Here is a 17,850-nt window from a genome sequence, read left to right on the forward strand (position 1 = left end):
TCTGGCCAAGAGTGTGATATGCTTCTCCCAGCTTCATCCTAGTGGCTTCCTCAGCAACTTGTTTCTGGTAGAGAAGAGGGACGGGGGGTTCCGCCTGGCGATCAACCTCAGGTCTTTCAAGGAGTGGCTGGTCTATCGCCACTTCAAAATTGAGGGTATTCACCTCCTCAGGAACATGCTGCTTCAAGATGCACACCCTCGCGGGATCATGCAGCCATCCATAATGGAGTAGATACAGAGAAGGGGCCGGGCACCCACACGAATTCACACGCTCACGTCTCCCAGCTGGATGACTAGGCTGAGCCGATGGCTGGTAAGAACAGCGGCGGTCAGGTGCACGGCAGAGAACACACCCCCATTGGTGCGGTTCAACGCGCCATCTTCCTCCTCACGCCCACCTTCTTCCACAACTACCAAACTCTCTGGCAGCAGTTTCTAATGTCCTTGCTTGCTTTAAGCTCATAATATGTAGCTACAACGGTTGTCAGAAGGAAGGAAATGTTGCATCCAACTATTTCTATTCTGCTTCACAACTTTGACCTATCACTAAAGGATTTCAAACACACAGGAGTCTGGTTTCCTACATATATTGTTAATCATATGCAGAGGTTTACAGGAAAATAATTTATCAAGGCTGTCTTTGAAAGTGACATTGAAGGGAAGTAATCATGCAGTATGATCAATTGACTTTGAACACAACAAAAAAATATATTAAAACAATTCATTCGATATAGTGCCTATTTTGTTCCGTAAGTCTATGAATAACAACGGCTAGTTTTAGAGTGAATACTTTGTGTTGTGTTTAGAATAAATACGGGGCACAACATATGTATATAGTTGAAGTTTTGACCCTTGTTAGTAGTGTTTTCTTAAAACATCAGATTGGGTCTTCCTTAGTTCTAAGTGATCCGAATCATTCCAGGACAATGCGTATTCATGCACTTAACTTTTAACGAAGGTGAAAAAGTACCAATATCTTACAAATCACATTTGTACACACAAGCAGAAATGAAATTCACTTCTACAGAAAAAATTCTGACAGCTGTTCAAACTGCTGCAGCGAAAGAGAGAGCTCTCGCACAGGGTAAGCGCATTATGGTCGTTACACCTGTACCTGCCTTAGAGGCAGTGACAAAAGCGAGCATTCCTAATGCTAAAGCTTTACATCCGAGATGGATACAATGGGTTAATTCTCTTGCTGCGACAGACGTTGACTATATTTTTGAGCCTTATTTGAAAACACAAGCATTTTTACAATACGAACAAGAATGTCCTCTGCCTACTGAAATTCTGCCTCTAGAACAGTATGAATGTTTCATTTAAAGTGACGGATCAGCTCAACCCGCTATGGAGGGTAAACAAGCCTGTAGTGCTGCGTGCGCAATCGTTAAAGGTTGTTGGCACAATGGCAAATTTCGACCAATTGTCACTAAAACTCAATCTCTAGGAGATTGTACAGCTCAGCGAGCTGAACTACAAGCATTCAAGATGGCAGTTGAGAATACGGACCGCAAATTCCCCACACTCATAGTGTGCGATTCGTATTATTGTGTTCAATCTTACAATGAATACTTCGAAAACTGGATTCAAAATGGTTACAAAGATTCAAAGGGTGGCACAATTAAGCATAAGTTGCTTTGGGAACAAGTAGTTCAGTTACGACAAGAACTACAAAACACTCACATGATACATAGGCTGAGTCATCAACGTGATGGAGTTCATGTTGCAGGGAATTCATTGGCTGATGAGGCTGCGAAGGCAGCTGTGCAAATGGCTTCCCTAGCTGCAATTACTCGTTTAAAAACAAAAATAAACGCCAAAATAATGTTGGCTGTCAATGCTTCAAGCAAAGACCGTGGTAAAACATTACCAAAAGGGTTTCCACTCAAATACTCATACATAACTGATGCGAACAATGTTCAGTTTGCTCGAATCCCTGGAGTGGGGGATAGAGTAATTTCAAACATGAAACATAGATTAGGACTAATCTCCAGAAGCACATGAAGGGCTCGCCTCTGCACATGCAGGTGTTTCCGCCACAGTGTCATTATTAAAGCAGAGATACTGGTGGCCGCGCATGAGGAAACAAACCAGAAACTATGTTTTGGAATGTGAAATATGCCAAAAGATGAAAGTATCTACTGTGAAACGTCCTGCGCAGACGCCCCTGTTAATTTCAGATAAACCATTAGCTTGTGTTTACCTGGACCACTGCGGTCTCTTACAGAGGGATGGCAACTATAAATATATCATGATCGCAGTGGATTCGTGTTCAAGATTCATTTGGATGTGGCCTCAGCGCTCGGCTGATGCTTGAACTGTTATAAAAGATTTGCGAGTCTTTATCGGCACATACGCAGTCGGCACGCTACATTCTGACCAGGGTCCTGCGTTTAGCTCTCGAGCTTACAAGGAGGCCATGGCCAATCTGGGCGTTGCATTGCGGTACTCTAGTTCATTCCATCCCGAGGGAAATTCAGTAGTGGAGAGAAAAAAACCGGGACATAAAGCAATCTCTAACAGCTAGGGTATTAGGTTCGGGTGACAGGTGGGTCAAACATCCAATAAGTGTCCAATGTAGTCTTAACAATATGCCAAGAAGTTCTCTAGGGGGTATCACTCCATATGAAGTCCTTTTTGGGACCAGAATGTTTGTAGCGGACCTCGATTGTTAGACTTCAATGGTAGACCAAAAAAATCTTTGATATCAAAGATCGTTTGACTGTCTTACAGGACTTAAATGAAATAAGAACAAAACAAAGTAACGTGTTCCTGAAGCCAACCACCACTGAAACCGACCGTCCCAGCAAGGCGTGTCTGGATCCCAAAGCTTGGTGATCTGGTCAGAGAAAAGATCGCGGACACGAAGGAATTTGGGCCTTCTTACTGACAACCAGTACCTGTCCTAGCAATCCACGGATCAAGAACAGTATTACTGCTGCCCCTTGCTGGAAAAAAGGAGAACAGGTTTGTGTCTATCAACCTGGTCAAACCACATCATGTGGCCGATCATAAGCAGGAGGCTAAGTGGACTCCGCCAATGTAGCAGATACCCAGCTCTGGCTACTATCCAAGAGGTTCAAACTGAGAGACTCATCACCTTTGAAGAATCTGCAGTGCGAAATGAAGGACTAAGCAACAAAGCTATGAAACTTGTACCTCTTGAAACCCAAATAACAGTTCGTCAAGAAACGCCTGTCTACAATGAAGTAGCATCTGACTACACAAATGTTACAAGTAATCCTGAGGTTCCAGCGATTTCAATGAATCCTTATGCAATCCCAACAATTTTCAGAACAGCCTCTGGCTATTTTATTAACTTTGATACGTTTTCCGAGGATCCAAGCGAACCTGAAATTGAGCCAGTAAAAAGAGCTTTGAAAGAACAAGCAACAGACCTTTTTCATCACCTGGAAAAGACTTATATGGTTTCACTATAGATTGAACTTTGGGTTGTGTTGGGTAAGCTTTTTCTTCTACTTTGGTTGACTCTGGTAATAACTTTGGGAATGCTGATAAATGGAATATATGTCAAAATGGAAACAGCAAGTAAGAACATCAACTTACTTCTCAAGCCACACAAATCATCCCATCGTGAACAAAGAGACTTGTCATCAGTGAACATCACAGCAGTTCCTATACCAGGGAGTATGGCTGGGGACAGAACTAATTATGAAATTTTTTGCCCGTGAAGATTCCACACCAGTTCAAGATTTCCTTTGAATGACTTTGTTTCATCTAGTACCTTTTCTGATGATTGGGACTTCGAGACTGTTAATAATATGATGTCAGACTTTACAAATCATCAATACTTAGAAGGTTCATCAGATTATGAACAAATGTATTGTTATAATCACTAAGGTCATCATTTCTTGCACAAATCTGCAAATCCTAGAAATGTATTAATGTATAACCAATGGGAACATTGTCCTACGCCATCAAAGGGTAGCTCAAAAACATTTTTTAGATAATTTCTGTACTTTTCAGGGTTCAATGTATCCAATCTGCAATCATATTACTTTAAAAATGTAAACAAAAACTGGAATGAAAATTATGTTAACAAATACCAAGCAAATTTATTCTAAATCCTTTTATGCTCAACTGTCTTCACTAGGTTTCGAATCTTGGAAAGACAACATTGAGACAAAAACTGTCTGGGGCACAAAAGATTGGCAAGTGCAGGGGATAGAAGCTTTATTTAGAGCCTGCATCATCCCTGAGCAAATTATGTTTTTGAATGACACTGTCCAACAGACGTCTTGTCTTGGGTTAGCCAAGATAAAAGACTTGAACAATCTGTCCATACCTACACCTACACCTGTTAGTGATAATACTTCAGAGGGGGGAGTCGACGTACATACTATTTTGCCTCACAACAGAACAGATCCAGATTGGAGTAAATGGTTGATGTGGCCCACAGACACAAACAACTGTCAAGGTAGATTCCTGAATAAAACAAAGGGGTTCACATTCATTAGGCCAGAACCAAGATATGTTCAAAGAGGGAAACTTTGCCTTGATTGGCTACATAGATCTACACTTAAGGATGTAAAGCAACACTTATCCTTACTTAAAGATGGCGCTGATCTTAAGGAATTGTTGCTAGGACCAAGAACACCGCGTCATAAACGTTTTATATGCCAGTATCTTTGCTGCTTATAATGAAGCATGGAAAATTACGCAAGCAAATACTGCAGAACGAATACGAGAAATTGATCGTATTAATTTAGAGAAATCTCTCTCTGTGGTTGACAATGGGTTAACGACTCTGTGGTCCAGGATATATTCTTTAGACAGCATAGTGTCTTCTGCCATAGTCATCATTGAACAGGACTTGGTCATGTTGCAACATGGTCAGTCACAATTACGTTCTATCATGCTATTAGGCTGGACGTTGCAAAACCTTCATTCAGGCTGTGTGCCTTGACGTTTAATCAATACTACGTCACTGTTTTCAGGACTCAATCTCACTGATAAACAGATCAAATTGGCACAAAGGGGAGAAGACAATACGGTGCTGAGCATTGAAAAACTGGGAAGATTGCCATTTCCTGTCGCTGAAAAGCCAGTTACGGAATGGATTATACATTGAACAATCACTCTGCCTGTTACAATTTTCCATTTTCAATATTGCCTACAACATATACCAGCAAGCACATATAAAAGGTTGGGTAAAGAATACATCAAGACATCCTGGAAATTGGCTTACACATACTGATGTTGGAGTGGGGGTCGTGAAGTGTTTCTTAGCGGGGAAAATTGTGAAAACGCACTAAGCGGTTCTCTCCTATGTCAGGGTCCTACAAGGGGCCTGCGATAGTTCCTCTAAAAACTTATCCTGCCACCTGCAAGGTTCACCAGCCGCGGTGATTGATCAAATTTTTGGACAACTCTCGAATGAGAGTTACCTTATGTTGAATGATCGCAGCTGCTATGGCATGTTGCCAGGAATACCATATCTAGTAACTGTGTCAGCCAGGGTCACTTGCTGTATGCAAGTATTGTGTCCTAAAACCAAGACAGCCGGGAGTCGCCATTTTGGCTTTCACTGAACATCTCTTCTATACGTATTGATACTTTAAGCAGAATGAAAGCCATTCTTTTGCAAAAAACGGTGCCACTGACCTCGGCCAAAGAAACCTATGATCTGAAAGTCGCAAGGACTTCTGCAGAGTTACATGCCCTCTTAACTACAAATTGCCCTATATATTTCTCAGAAATGTTAAGTCGTATCTTAAACATATCTGATACAAGTGGTATTGTACATGTATTTAAGACCGTATTTTCTGGACTGTTAGCATTCTGGACTGTTAGCACCTTTTGAAGCAGTCCTAGTAATATTTCCAAACTTTGTGCACTCTGTGTTTGGCGGATTACCTCTCATTTTGGGACTTGCTGCAGGAATACTATTTGTGCTCCTATTGCTGCGATATAGCAAGTCATTTCACAAACGACACCTAGTTTTCCATGGAGACGACTCTACTGGCGAAGAAATGTCGTGAGCGCCTCGTCCAAATTTTGGGACTTCCTCGTGTAAGAGAATTAAATACCACATGGTTTCTGTCATTCAGACCAATTTGGCAAGATTGCATCTTCCCTGTTCTATGCTCCCTGCTATGCGGAGAAGAATGCGTCTTAGACACATGTCTCACACTCCCATCAGTCATGCCAACGAATGTTGATACTTTGCTTGAACCAGTAACGGCCCATGCACTGTGTTGTCCCCAGCGGCTACCGATTCTGATGACGGCATTCATTGAGATCTCACAGACGCAAAATGCTACTGCTGTATTTCATGAATTTTTATCTTGTGTTCTGATTAACTTGGACATATTATATTTGTCAATCTGTAACTTGGAAGATGTTTTTCTTTTATAAAAACTGAATAAAGTTTGTTGATAATAATCACTAGGGGATTCATTTACAGGGTAGCATGGTACCCTCACAATAACTCCAGGAGTCACAGTCCACACAATGTAAATGCTTTGTTCACGCTACTTCCAAACTTACATGTACCCCTTATCACCTGCCCAAACCTCTCCCTGCTGATGCCAATATGGTCCTCCGTCATCCCACAGACCATATTTTTGGCCCCTTTGAAACTGCCCATACAATAAAAATGCTGCAGTTGTAAATACATATCAACTACCATTTGTTGTGTTTGAAACATTTTATTGAATAATAAAACCTAATAAACGTAAGCTGATTATTAAAGCAAAACAAAACATCAGTTACCATACACATAAGAGACAAAAGTAGTACATAAAAATCAACATACTGTAACACACCAAATTTATGTAGAGCACAATTCCTAATTTCGGGCAATCTTTAAAGTTCAACAATGGAAACGTTTATAAAGAACAGGAAAGGAAACAAAGAAGGTGGGATACAGTGATTTAATTAATGTAATGCTTCCTACATATAGAAAAACAAATACTAATTATTTTCCTTAAGCAATAAAGTCCTCACATTAAAATACTAAGAGAAATATATTGGACAATTAACATTTCATGTGTAATTAGAATTCAATTTGAATATTTTAACCTCCTCAGCATTATTTGACTCATGATTACAACCTGAAGGCTTTCTGGAAAGGAACCACCTCATGGGGTTCAAAATCACATCTTTTCCAACAATAGGATTCAAATGATAAACTTGAATTTCAATTCAATTTATTGATTTAGGCCATTTTGGAGATCAACAATTTGAAATATATACAAAATCCATACACTTTTGTAAAATTGTCTCCTAAACTTGAATTACATCCATTTTTTGATTAAACACTTTCCATTCCAGCAAGCATCACAAGACCACTTGTTGTTATCGTCCAAATTAGTGATAATGTTTCGGCTGGCAACAACAATAAATATGTTTAGAATTTTACCTCCGAAAGCAAAAACATGCCATTTCTGAATCATGGTGCACAATAAAATGTAGGAACAGAAGGGCATCTTTTGGTATAGCATTCATTAAAGTTTGACCAGGCTTGAAAATAGAATTCCTGATTTTTTGGACATTTAAATGTCATATTTTAAAAGAGTTCTAACAGACCAGCATGAGCTCCGCGAAAAATAGAAGATGACTGAATTGTACTTAGAGAAACTGTGCTGATAAGTAATCTATTGATTTAAAATACAGTGGTCGGGCAATGCTTTTGGATCTAATCTATTCAGATTTTAACTCCATAGTTTGTTCAATAAATTGACTGAGCATAATACTTGAAGGTCCAAGTCTCAGATCAGTTCTATTACAGTTTTAGTTGCGATAACACTAATAGAGAGCATTGATAAATAGGTTTTAAAAGCCATGGGTGGAATTGATCCTTGGTCTAAATCTATATTATTGTCTGCAATAGAAACCAGTATAAACAGATCAAATCTAAAAGCATTGAATATGTTTATTTTAGTGGTTTAGAGTAAACCCAGAAGACACACATTGTTCCTGAAAGTCAGAAAATGTATGTAAAGATTATGATTACATCCTATTTTATGTCCAGAGACTGCTTTAGCTGCTTTCCTGTTCAAGTGACAACATTTGCAAATATATTTAACAAAACATTAATGATGGATGTCAAAAATTCTGTAAAAGTATTGTGTAAGAGTTATGTGTAATGGTTTTTATTTGATCTGAAGCAACACTAACACTAAATAGGTACATGCACCGGTTATCATTCAACTAACATTATTAGAAACCTAATTTGGAGGGAATTGAGAAAAATGGCCTCATGTTTTATTGTTAAAACAATCCACTGGTTCAGTAATTCACAGAGTTTGCAAATGCTAAACCCCTTTTTGAAATGTACTAAGCTCATTTAACAATTCATAATTTGGAAGGGTAATGTTAATAGTTTCCCTTCTGAATATTTAATACGTTGTTAAGGTATGTATTGAGCTTTGAAAGCATATGTGGGCTGAAAAACAGTAACAGGAGGTAGTAACCCAAGGGGACATTTGTGAATCTGAAAGTAAAATGAGGTATATTAAAAAATGCCTTTATTTAAAAGCTATCACAGACAAAGTAGTGTGCTGACTCTACAAGCAACCACTTTTTACCAAATGGATTATTAGTACATGAACCTCAGTATTTCCTATATTGCTGAAATTTAGTCTCTAATATTTTTGTAATGTCGTGTAAATAATTGTTCCTGTTAGTTCAGAATTTCAATATTGTCATTAAATGAACCTATTCTTTTTGTCAAACATATTGAAATATCTTTATCACAATTTTTGGGGCATTCTAAAAAGTGTTTTCACTCTCGAACTTGAAGCATCCTAAGAAAAATACTGACGCCAGTTCCTGGTTTCTCCTACATCATTTAGCTTTCTCACTAAAACAAGCACAATATTGATTTGAGAGAGGTGGTTATTGTAGTCATACGCACTGGGGTTAGTTTAGAAAAGACCAATGACTTAATCTTTCGAAATAATACTTGGAAAAGTTTATTTTCAATCATTTCAGATAACTTACTGATAAAGATATCAGATAAAGATCCCCAAATTTCTTATACCTTGTGGTATCAAAAATATGCTAGAATTAACATTCAAGTTATATTTGCGATTATCAACTTTCTGTTATTTTAACACATTATGTCAGTGCACAGAGTATTTTCACAACATAGATCACATTTCATGCAATGGTCTGTGCTTGAACGTACAATGAAGGGGTAAAAATGCATTTCTACCACAATCAAGAAACCCTTGGGTCTCTGAGGATTACTGTTGCAAATGAAGACATAGCTAAGATGAAATATCCCTTCAAAAGGATGATTTCCCTCACCCACCATAGTTGGCATGCTTCCTTATTGGGAATCTCCTTGCACCATTAAACAACCCCCTCACTGAGAGGGAGGAGTTCAGGCATATTTTGTTATTGAGAAAGGTATACTAAATACCACAATAATGAGGTCAGGGTAGTGGGTGCAGCAGAGTGAAAGTTAAAACTTGCTAAAGGGTATGCGGTTTTCATTATTTGTATGCCCCTGGGCCAGGATTAAAAATAGGACACTGTGGGAGAAATATATATGCACTGTTAAGAGTCAATAAGAGGTCAACATGTTTCAGCCTATTAACCCTCCAAATAGGTGTTTGTGGCATTCTTCAGGACTTAATCAAAAGTTCTGCCGCTCAATGTACTCAATCAATAACAAGCATTGTCATAGCCAATAGGTCTCGCCTTTGGGACCTTATACGTGTTTAGCCATGCATATTCAGTAACAATATAAAATAATAACTATAAAAAAAAAGAAGACTATAAACTAACTAAGCTAGACGTGACTTTATAACTGTTTAATCAAACGTTTCTGGAGGTTTAGTATATATAAACAACTCCTTTTTTCTATGGTGTGTCATAAAATTGATGCTCTAAATTTTGGTTAGAGTACACAACGTCAAAAAATTCAATACTGCTTTTATATCAATTTACCTTAGAAAGCTTGAAGTGAAAGACAATTCTAAGTGGCATTTGGTTATGAGTAGGCGCTAATGACTATTTCCGGATGACAATGTAATTAGCATTTTTTGTATAAGATGTGTTAACAGTATGGGTAGGGAAAATGGCTATTTTGGCTAAAGGCTGCCCTTTCTATATGCATGCGAGTTTTAATTTGTAAACAGAATCACAATTTATTATGTGGTTCACTGTAATGTTAGATTAATCTGTTTTACCCTTTTGATAAGCAAGGGATGACGATGAACCGTGTTTTCGTCCATGGTTTTAAATGGATTCAGGTTGGAACAGACTTTACCTCAGAAAATGGTTGTTTCCCACATGCTGCTTTCATGCGACTTAAATCCCTTCAGTCGAAGAGGCGGCTGCATGCCTGCATATATGGCCAGATCACTACTTGGCTGTTTCGGTTCTCCAGTGGGGCTAGAATAGAAGATGTTAAGGGCAAGGGATCAGCTTCCCATTGGTGCAGCAGGTGCAGTGGCACCAGGTCCCAGATGCCTTAAAGGCCCACTGAACCCTGACAACTGCTGTTTGTCACAGTTCAAACAGAGTTCTGAGGGGCCCAGAGAACAATGATTATTGCTGTTTTCCACAGTCCAAATAAAGGGCAGAGGTCACATTTCCCTGTCTTGCCTTGGGGCCCAGGGCACACTGGCTAGGCCACTGGTTAAGGATGCAGTGGGGAAGAGGTGGCGAGACAGGTGGATTATCTAAACAGCTCGACGATGACTTCATGCCTGGGTATTAAAGTATTCATTACAATTAAAGACTGAAGCAGGAATAGATCTCATAATATAGGAAGGCCTATGTACAAATGCAGCTCGATTAGCGGCTGCCTTTAACTTCTCACTTATCACCTCTCCTAATTTACAGTTTTATATTAGATGCAGACATAAATCGTGACCTATGAATATGTTTATCTATCTTTAGGTTCTAAATAACCCATCTTTTCCATATGCAAGTATCAGACCGGTCTGGAACGCCTAATGGCTTTGAACTTGATAAAGCCAGATTAATCACTGGTCTTGAAAGGCAAATGGCAGCATTAGGCACGCATAGGTGTATTCTACGTAATTTCATTATGTTCAGGGTACGGGAGAGTGTTTAGGACATACAGCATGTTGACAAAAACATTTCTGCCACCATAGAAATTCAATCTTCCTTGTGTTACCCTAATATGTAATGTAATGTAATGTAATGTAATTATGCATTTATATCGCGCAGCTGTCGCTCCAAGGAGCATCTAGGCGCCACTGATGACCAGAAGATCTATCACATTGCCAGGCTGCTTATACTAGTTTTTCCCACTGTCATACTAGTGTTCTAGCCCGGGAGTCCTGTAAGTTGAAAATCCAGGTTTTCAGTGCCTTCCGGAAGTCGGTTTCCCTCTCTAAAGCCCGAAGGTGAGGGGGAAGAGTGTTCCAGGCTTTGGATCCCAGGACTGGCAGTGATTTGCCCCCTCTCGTGCTAAGTCTAAAGGCCGGGACCGACAACAGGTTGGCATTTGAGGACCGCAAGGTACGCATCGGCTGGTACCTAGCGAACTTTCCCTGTAGCTATTTTGGCCCTTGGGAGTGGATGGCTCTCAAAGTGATAATCAGGATTTTAAAAAGGACTCGTTTGATGATCGGTCGCCAGTGCAAGGTTTTTAATGCAACTGACGCTGATGATTGTCTCTGCCATTTCAACACCAGCCTAGCCGCTGCGTGTGCACCATCTGGAGTTTGTGAGTAACAGCTTTGTTAGTGCCTGCCTATATGCTGTTACCACATTCTTTGTATCCCCGAATTAAATAGGCACACAAAATAGTACCGAAATTTAAGGCCCAGTTCAGAATAACATGGAAGGTGCACTGTCCCAGACTACATAACGGTCGGGTTTTCAGTGGGTGCTATCATCCCACACAGGGGGAGTACACCAGATTATGCTGGGAAAAACATGTGGTGCCCCAACGTAGGCGCAGTTGTAAACCACCAGTCTGCTTACATAGTAAAGCGTCTGGCAGCTATTAAATGAGGTGGCACGTTTCCCATGCAGGTGGTTGGGGTCTGTCACCATCCTGTCAGGTGGGGGGTATACAATCAGTGCGCCTCCTGACTGCTTGTTTGCCCTTTCACCCGTGTCAATAATACAGTGCAGTCCTTGGAGGTGTAGTCAATTTGTATTCATGAAAGACACTTGTGTTTCTCGGATGTGTAATCCCCTGATGATGCCTGAACTGTTCCCCAATGGGCTATTTGTACATGGTATTGAATTGTATGGTCTTATGAGCACTGTTAATTATAAAAAAAAAGATTTAGTGGAGTGTTTAGTGCCCTCTATGTCACTCTACTTCTAAGCACCTAATACAGCTTGTACAGTGGTTACTGTCATCTGTTCACCTACATTATGCTTAATATAAATATTGCACAATTTAGGCGTTTGTGTCTGCCTACAACGTGGACCTGATACAAATTGCAGTACCTACAAGGTGGATGGTACAATTCAACAAGAGTCTAAGATACTCCAGCACAAATGACTTTGCATCAACATTAAGGGACATCAGTCTTGATGGCAAGCCAACTTAAAACGTATCAGTATTGTATACATTATTATCAGAGACTATACTTGCCTCTTGGATACAACTTTACAACGGAATTGTATTAATTTTTGTACAGTTGTGTGTATACAGTAAAACAACCTACCCACCATAAATGATCTGTCTATTCATCTTTTTGGGATCTGGAGTAGCATTCTACTCGCCGAAAAGCACTTCAACACTTCATCAGGTAGCAAGCGCTATATAAATGCAAAACCTTCCCTCTTCTATCCCCCGCTATCTTTTTTAACCCAACTAACAGACCAACATGTCCAGCTCTCAAATACATTTTATATTTCCCTATACTAATTAACCACTAATCATTTTTGGATCCTGGAGTAGCGTGCTACTCGCCGAAAAACGCTTCAAAATTCCTCAGGGTTAGTAAGTGTTATATAAATCTAAATACATTACAATTACTGTTTACATCGGGCTGCACTAAAACGAGGATACAAGTAGGGTGGGGCTTAGAGTTTATCTGCCCAGAACGAAGCATTCTACAGAAAGTGTGTGAACAGTCTATATGTTGTTTGCCTGGCATAGAAAAACACAGCATATAATATTTATCGAAGAGTCTATTGGCTCAGTCAAGGCTTCTATTTTTAATACAATTCATGTTTGCAAGCACAAGGATAGGAAAAAAGCTTTCTAAATATACAAAAGAAAATTGGATGCGTTTGAAAAACGTTCCGGCCCACACCCATCTCCCATATACCAGGAAGGATACACTGTGAATGCAATATCTTCTGTGGAAATGTGCGCCTTTACAGGAGTTACATTTGAATTATCAAAAACATACCTCCTCCCAAAAAGAAAATGTTACTGGGCAAACTGGAAAGTAAATGTAAAGGAATAAATTGGCACTGTATCAATACTGAAGGCATTTTGGACAAACCGGGGTTAAATATTTCAGAAGGTAACAATTTGATGAACCAGGCTACCAAGGCACAGGAATGTGGCGGGAGCCTCCAGCTCTGGGTCGGATTCTTGGAATGAGGCACACGCCGCAGGGAACAGATGCAAGGGGCACGCATCGTTCTCGTAAACTACCTTGACCTATATGGTGCAAAAATCTAGGCTCTTTCAATATTTGGTATTAAAACGCATAGATATAGAAGACAGACCCCACGCTCTGGACCTCAAAAGAATGGATTCTTAGGCATTCTGAATTTTTTTGTGCAAGGAGGGATTTAAAATGAATTATGTTGCCTGCAAAAGGTCAGATGGCATGGCATGCATGATTTGGTTCCCATAATTCCTTGCAAGAAGGAGCTCGTGAATTTGTGTCTCCACAGAGCTGCCATGGGATCTCTGACTGGTCAGTTCATCTCTCCAAGCTATCACAGAATACATTTCTCCTTGGTTAATGCTTAGAAACTGGCAGACAAGGTCCATTTTTCAGGGGTTATTCGTACTCCAATCTGCCTCAGCTTCCAGGCACAGGGTGATTAAAAAAAACGCTTTATTAAAAGTACAAAGATCGGTCAGCAGGTTTTACAGCTTTTTGTTAAACATTGTAAAGGTCCCAAAGCAAGAGAGGGAAAGGCAGAAAAGGGGAAGGTGATAAAGAGAGACAGCAAGGATAAATAAGCACACGCGCAAGAGTGTGTTCAGAGTTTAAAGCTCTTACTAAAAGCCTCGCAGAGCAACGCATGCGGCCTGGCTCAGGCGAGACCTAAAAATGGTGTATGAACCAATATAAGTATAAAGAAGGGTTTTAATATACAAAACCATCCAGTGATCATATTAATCTTCATAGAGTGGTTAATTCACTGGTGGGACCAAAAAGAATACATATATAGGAAATATAAGAATGGTTTGAAAAAATCATGGTCAAACATTTGAACAACTGTGCTAGCATTACATTTCAAAGCTATTCAGTCCAGGACATACAAACCCGACCAAACGGGACACAACCATATACTGTATAGTCAATGTCTGTTATTCTTAGTATAGGTGAAAAATAAAATAATTTATAGACAACAAGATTCACTACAATAATAATATACTGTTAAAAAGGTTAATCCGCCGACGTCGGAAAATGTGCCTCAACTCACCGTGGCATGCGGCTCTGGGTGACTCTCCGCCCTAATAAAGAATTATAGGAAGGTGAGCATGGTAAGAAAATAAGTCTTCTGGAAGGCTGTAACAGTTCTAGGCATTTCAGAACAAGTGTAAAGAAAAAGTGTGCCCATGTAGATTAAAAACTGTCCATATACTCATAGGGGGTGTCTGCAATAGTGACTGAGGTATTTTCGTATGGCTGTGAAGTCCCTAATACATTCTCCGAGCATGTATTCAGATGTCACTAAGGTTTATCGAGACAAGCGGGCAGCGTAATGGTGGTTAACACTAGGGGGAGACACGCCAAGACCGTGGAGGCAGTCGTGTGTCTGCCTTGAAGTTTGTGTATCAATGTTTTTGATGGCTCTTGCCTCATAACAGGCTTGTGTTGCGGCAGCACAGGGTGAACAAAGGCAGAACCTAGTGCAGTAACTTCCAAAGGAAACATGTGGTTTTGTGGGGGAAAAAAAGACACTTAGAGCTAGTTGGCCTAACACAAACAAATGCAGTGGAGTAAATGGGCTTAAAATAGTTGACCTCTGCATTGGGGCAGTGTGCTTTGTTTTCAAGACACAAGCCTTGCCTCAAGTGCACTGAGAACTTTCCTACGACATGAGAGAGTGTGCTTTGACACTTCCATATCTTTAATATATCTTTAACATGAATACAGCATTCTTTACGTTTTCATAACAATAAAAAAATGAAAAGACGCGTTCAATGCACAAAAGATTCAAGTTAAACAAAAAGGTAGGTTCAGGGACCCATTTCTGTATACAGGGAACTCGGTGAAGAAAAAATTACAGATATAACAAACGTAGGGTCAGAGACCCATAACTGTATACGGTGAGCCAGCAATCCGTTATACCACAGCAGATGGAGGACGGTGTCCAGAGTAATCGCTGTTGCTCGAATAGAGGATCCGGAGCTAGCTAAAGCCGAATTTGGTGTGTGGCTACTGACTCAGGTTGTATAATCGCATTACTCTGATGCAGTCATGTGACCACGAGTACTTGGGAAATGTAGTCCCATGCCGGCAGCATGAATGTGAATGAACGCGCACTAAATGCTGAAGGCTTTCTTGCCTCTGTCACACACAGCCACTTTTTCACGTGGAATAGAATCACGAAAGACGGGCCTCCATCGAAGTTAAATGCAAATACCACGATGTACTGGCATGTGTTTTTAAAGGGTCAGCGCTGTATACCCAAGGGCGAAAGAACCATTAGGAAAATCAGCACACCCGAAAACCAGATTGCCCATAGTAGAAATGAGTGATGGGTGTGTAAACCATGTCCCTTGTACTACGCATGTATCCTGTTGCAAGCGGTCAGTCCCATATGTCTAAGGATATAGAGAGGTCAGTGCACCTGAATCAGAGTGCCCAATCTTGTATGGATAAGTGTAGGATGTTTGGACCATGTCCAATGGACAGTCTGTTACAGGAATCTGGTGGAGGTAATCTTCTTCTGAGCTTATGAGAGGATAATAAAAAAGATATATATATGAAAATATAGAGAAGAACAGGCAGTGTCCCTTTCACATATTCAAAGGCACCTCCCCACTACTGAAAGAGACCTAGCACGACCTTCGAGTGATGATGCCATTTGTGATCCATCATGCACTGGCGGCTGAGTTTGTCCGTCCTTGCGTTCGGTGAACCTGTTAAGTGTTGAACTACCAGAGATATGCCCTGATGTTCCAGCCATGTCCAAAGGCGAAGAGCCTCTTGACATACGGTCCACGACCCCACCCTGCCCTGTTTGTTGCAGTACCACATGGCGGTGGTGTTGTCCGTGAACACCTGCACCACTCTTCCTTTGAAAGAAAAAAGGAATGCCTTCAATGCAAGACGAATCGCCCGGAGCTCCAGAGGGTTGATGTGGTGCCTGGACTCCGCCAGAGACCAGAGGCCTTTGATCTCTGCCATTCCCATATGGCTGCCCCAACCCAGGAGTGACGCATCCGTCACTACTGTGAACTCAGGTTGGAGAAGGGAGAGGGATCTCCGCATAGGCTTAATCTTATCATGAAAAAATAGATATCAGTCATATGTTAAGAAACAAGGGTGAGTAGAAACCTTTTGGGTGGAGTAAAATTTAAGACATTATTATTGTGATTTGTTGGGCAATTAGTTGATTTTTGCAAGCACTAACACTTCTCTGTGTAAAGTAAAGACCTGGAGAGTTTTGTAACTTTCAGATACTCAAATTGTGGATTCTGTTGCAATTAAAAATATTTCCAGGACTGAAATTTCTTTCGAGGTTGCATGCGGCAAACCTAAGTTATCCTGCAAGAGTTTCTTGATGAATTCTATTGAAACTACAATATGTGCTCTCTCATGTAAAGTCAGGTTGTTAGAAGCTTTTCTGCAACTCAAGATACGCCTTACTTTAAATCTGGTGTGGATGCATTTCTCATGTTTAGTGAGATCTCCTTTCTGAGTATAACGTTTCTGGCTTTCCCCTCCAGTATATGGCTTTAGTCCAGTGCGAATTCTCTCGTGAAATGACATTGTATTCAAGATTAAACCTTATCTGACATTCAGAACACACATAAGGCTTTTTTCCCCCGTGTGAGTTCGCTCATGTCAAGTGAGAAATAATTTGTAACAAAAACATTGCTTGCATTTCGATTACTCATAAGGTTTTTCCCCAGATTGGGATCTCTCATGAAGCAGAACACTGTCTTTCAGATTCAACTTTTTATGGCATAAGGATTTTCTCTAGTGTGGAGTTTCTCATGGTGAGATAGCGTTTTTCTCGGCAGCTTTTCTGGCATTCAGAGCACTCATAAGGTTTTTCATCAGTATGGAGTCGCTTATAGTTAGTGAGGCTGTTCATATAGAGTGAGATTGAGTTTAAAATTGATGCTTTTCTGGCATTCGGAGAACTGAATTATTTTGATGGTGTTTTCTTATGGCGCTTGTAACCATCTCTACCTCTGAATCTTGTCTGACATTTAGAGCACTGATAAGTCTATTCACTAGTGTGGATTCTCACATGTTCAGTGAGATGAGATTTTTGGCTGAAAGATTTTTGGCATTCGGAGCACTGATAAGGTTTTTCCCCAGTGTGGACACTTATATGCCTATTGAGACTGTTTGTTTGACGGAAACATTTGTGGCATTCAGAGCACTGATAAGGTTTTTCCCCAGTGTGGGTTCTTATATGCTGATTGAGACTGTTTTTTTGACTGAAACATTTGTGGCATTCAGAGCACTGATAAGGTTTTTCCCCAGTGTGGGTTCTTATATGCTGAGT

Source organism: Lissotriton helveticus, chromosome 1_2 (assembly GCF_964261635.1).
Source record: "Lissotriton helveticus chromosome 1_2, aLisHel1.1, whole genome shotgun sequence".
Lineage (NCBI taxonomy): Eukaryota > Metazoa > Chordata > Amphibia > Caudata > Salamandridae > Lissotriton > Lissotriton helveticus.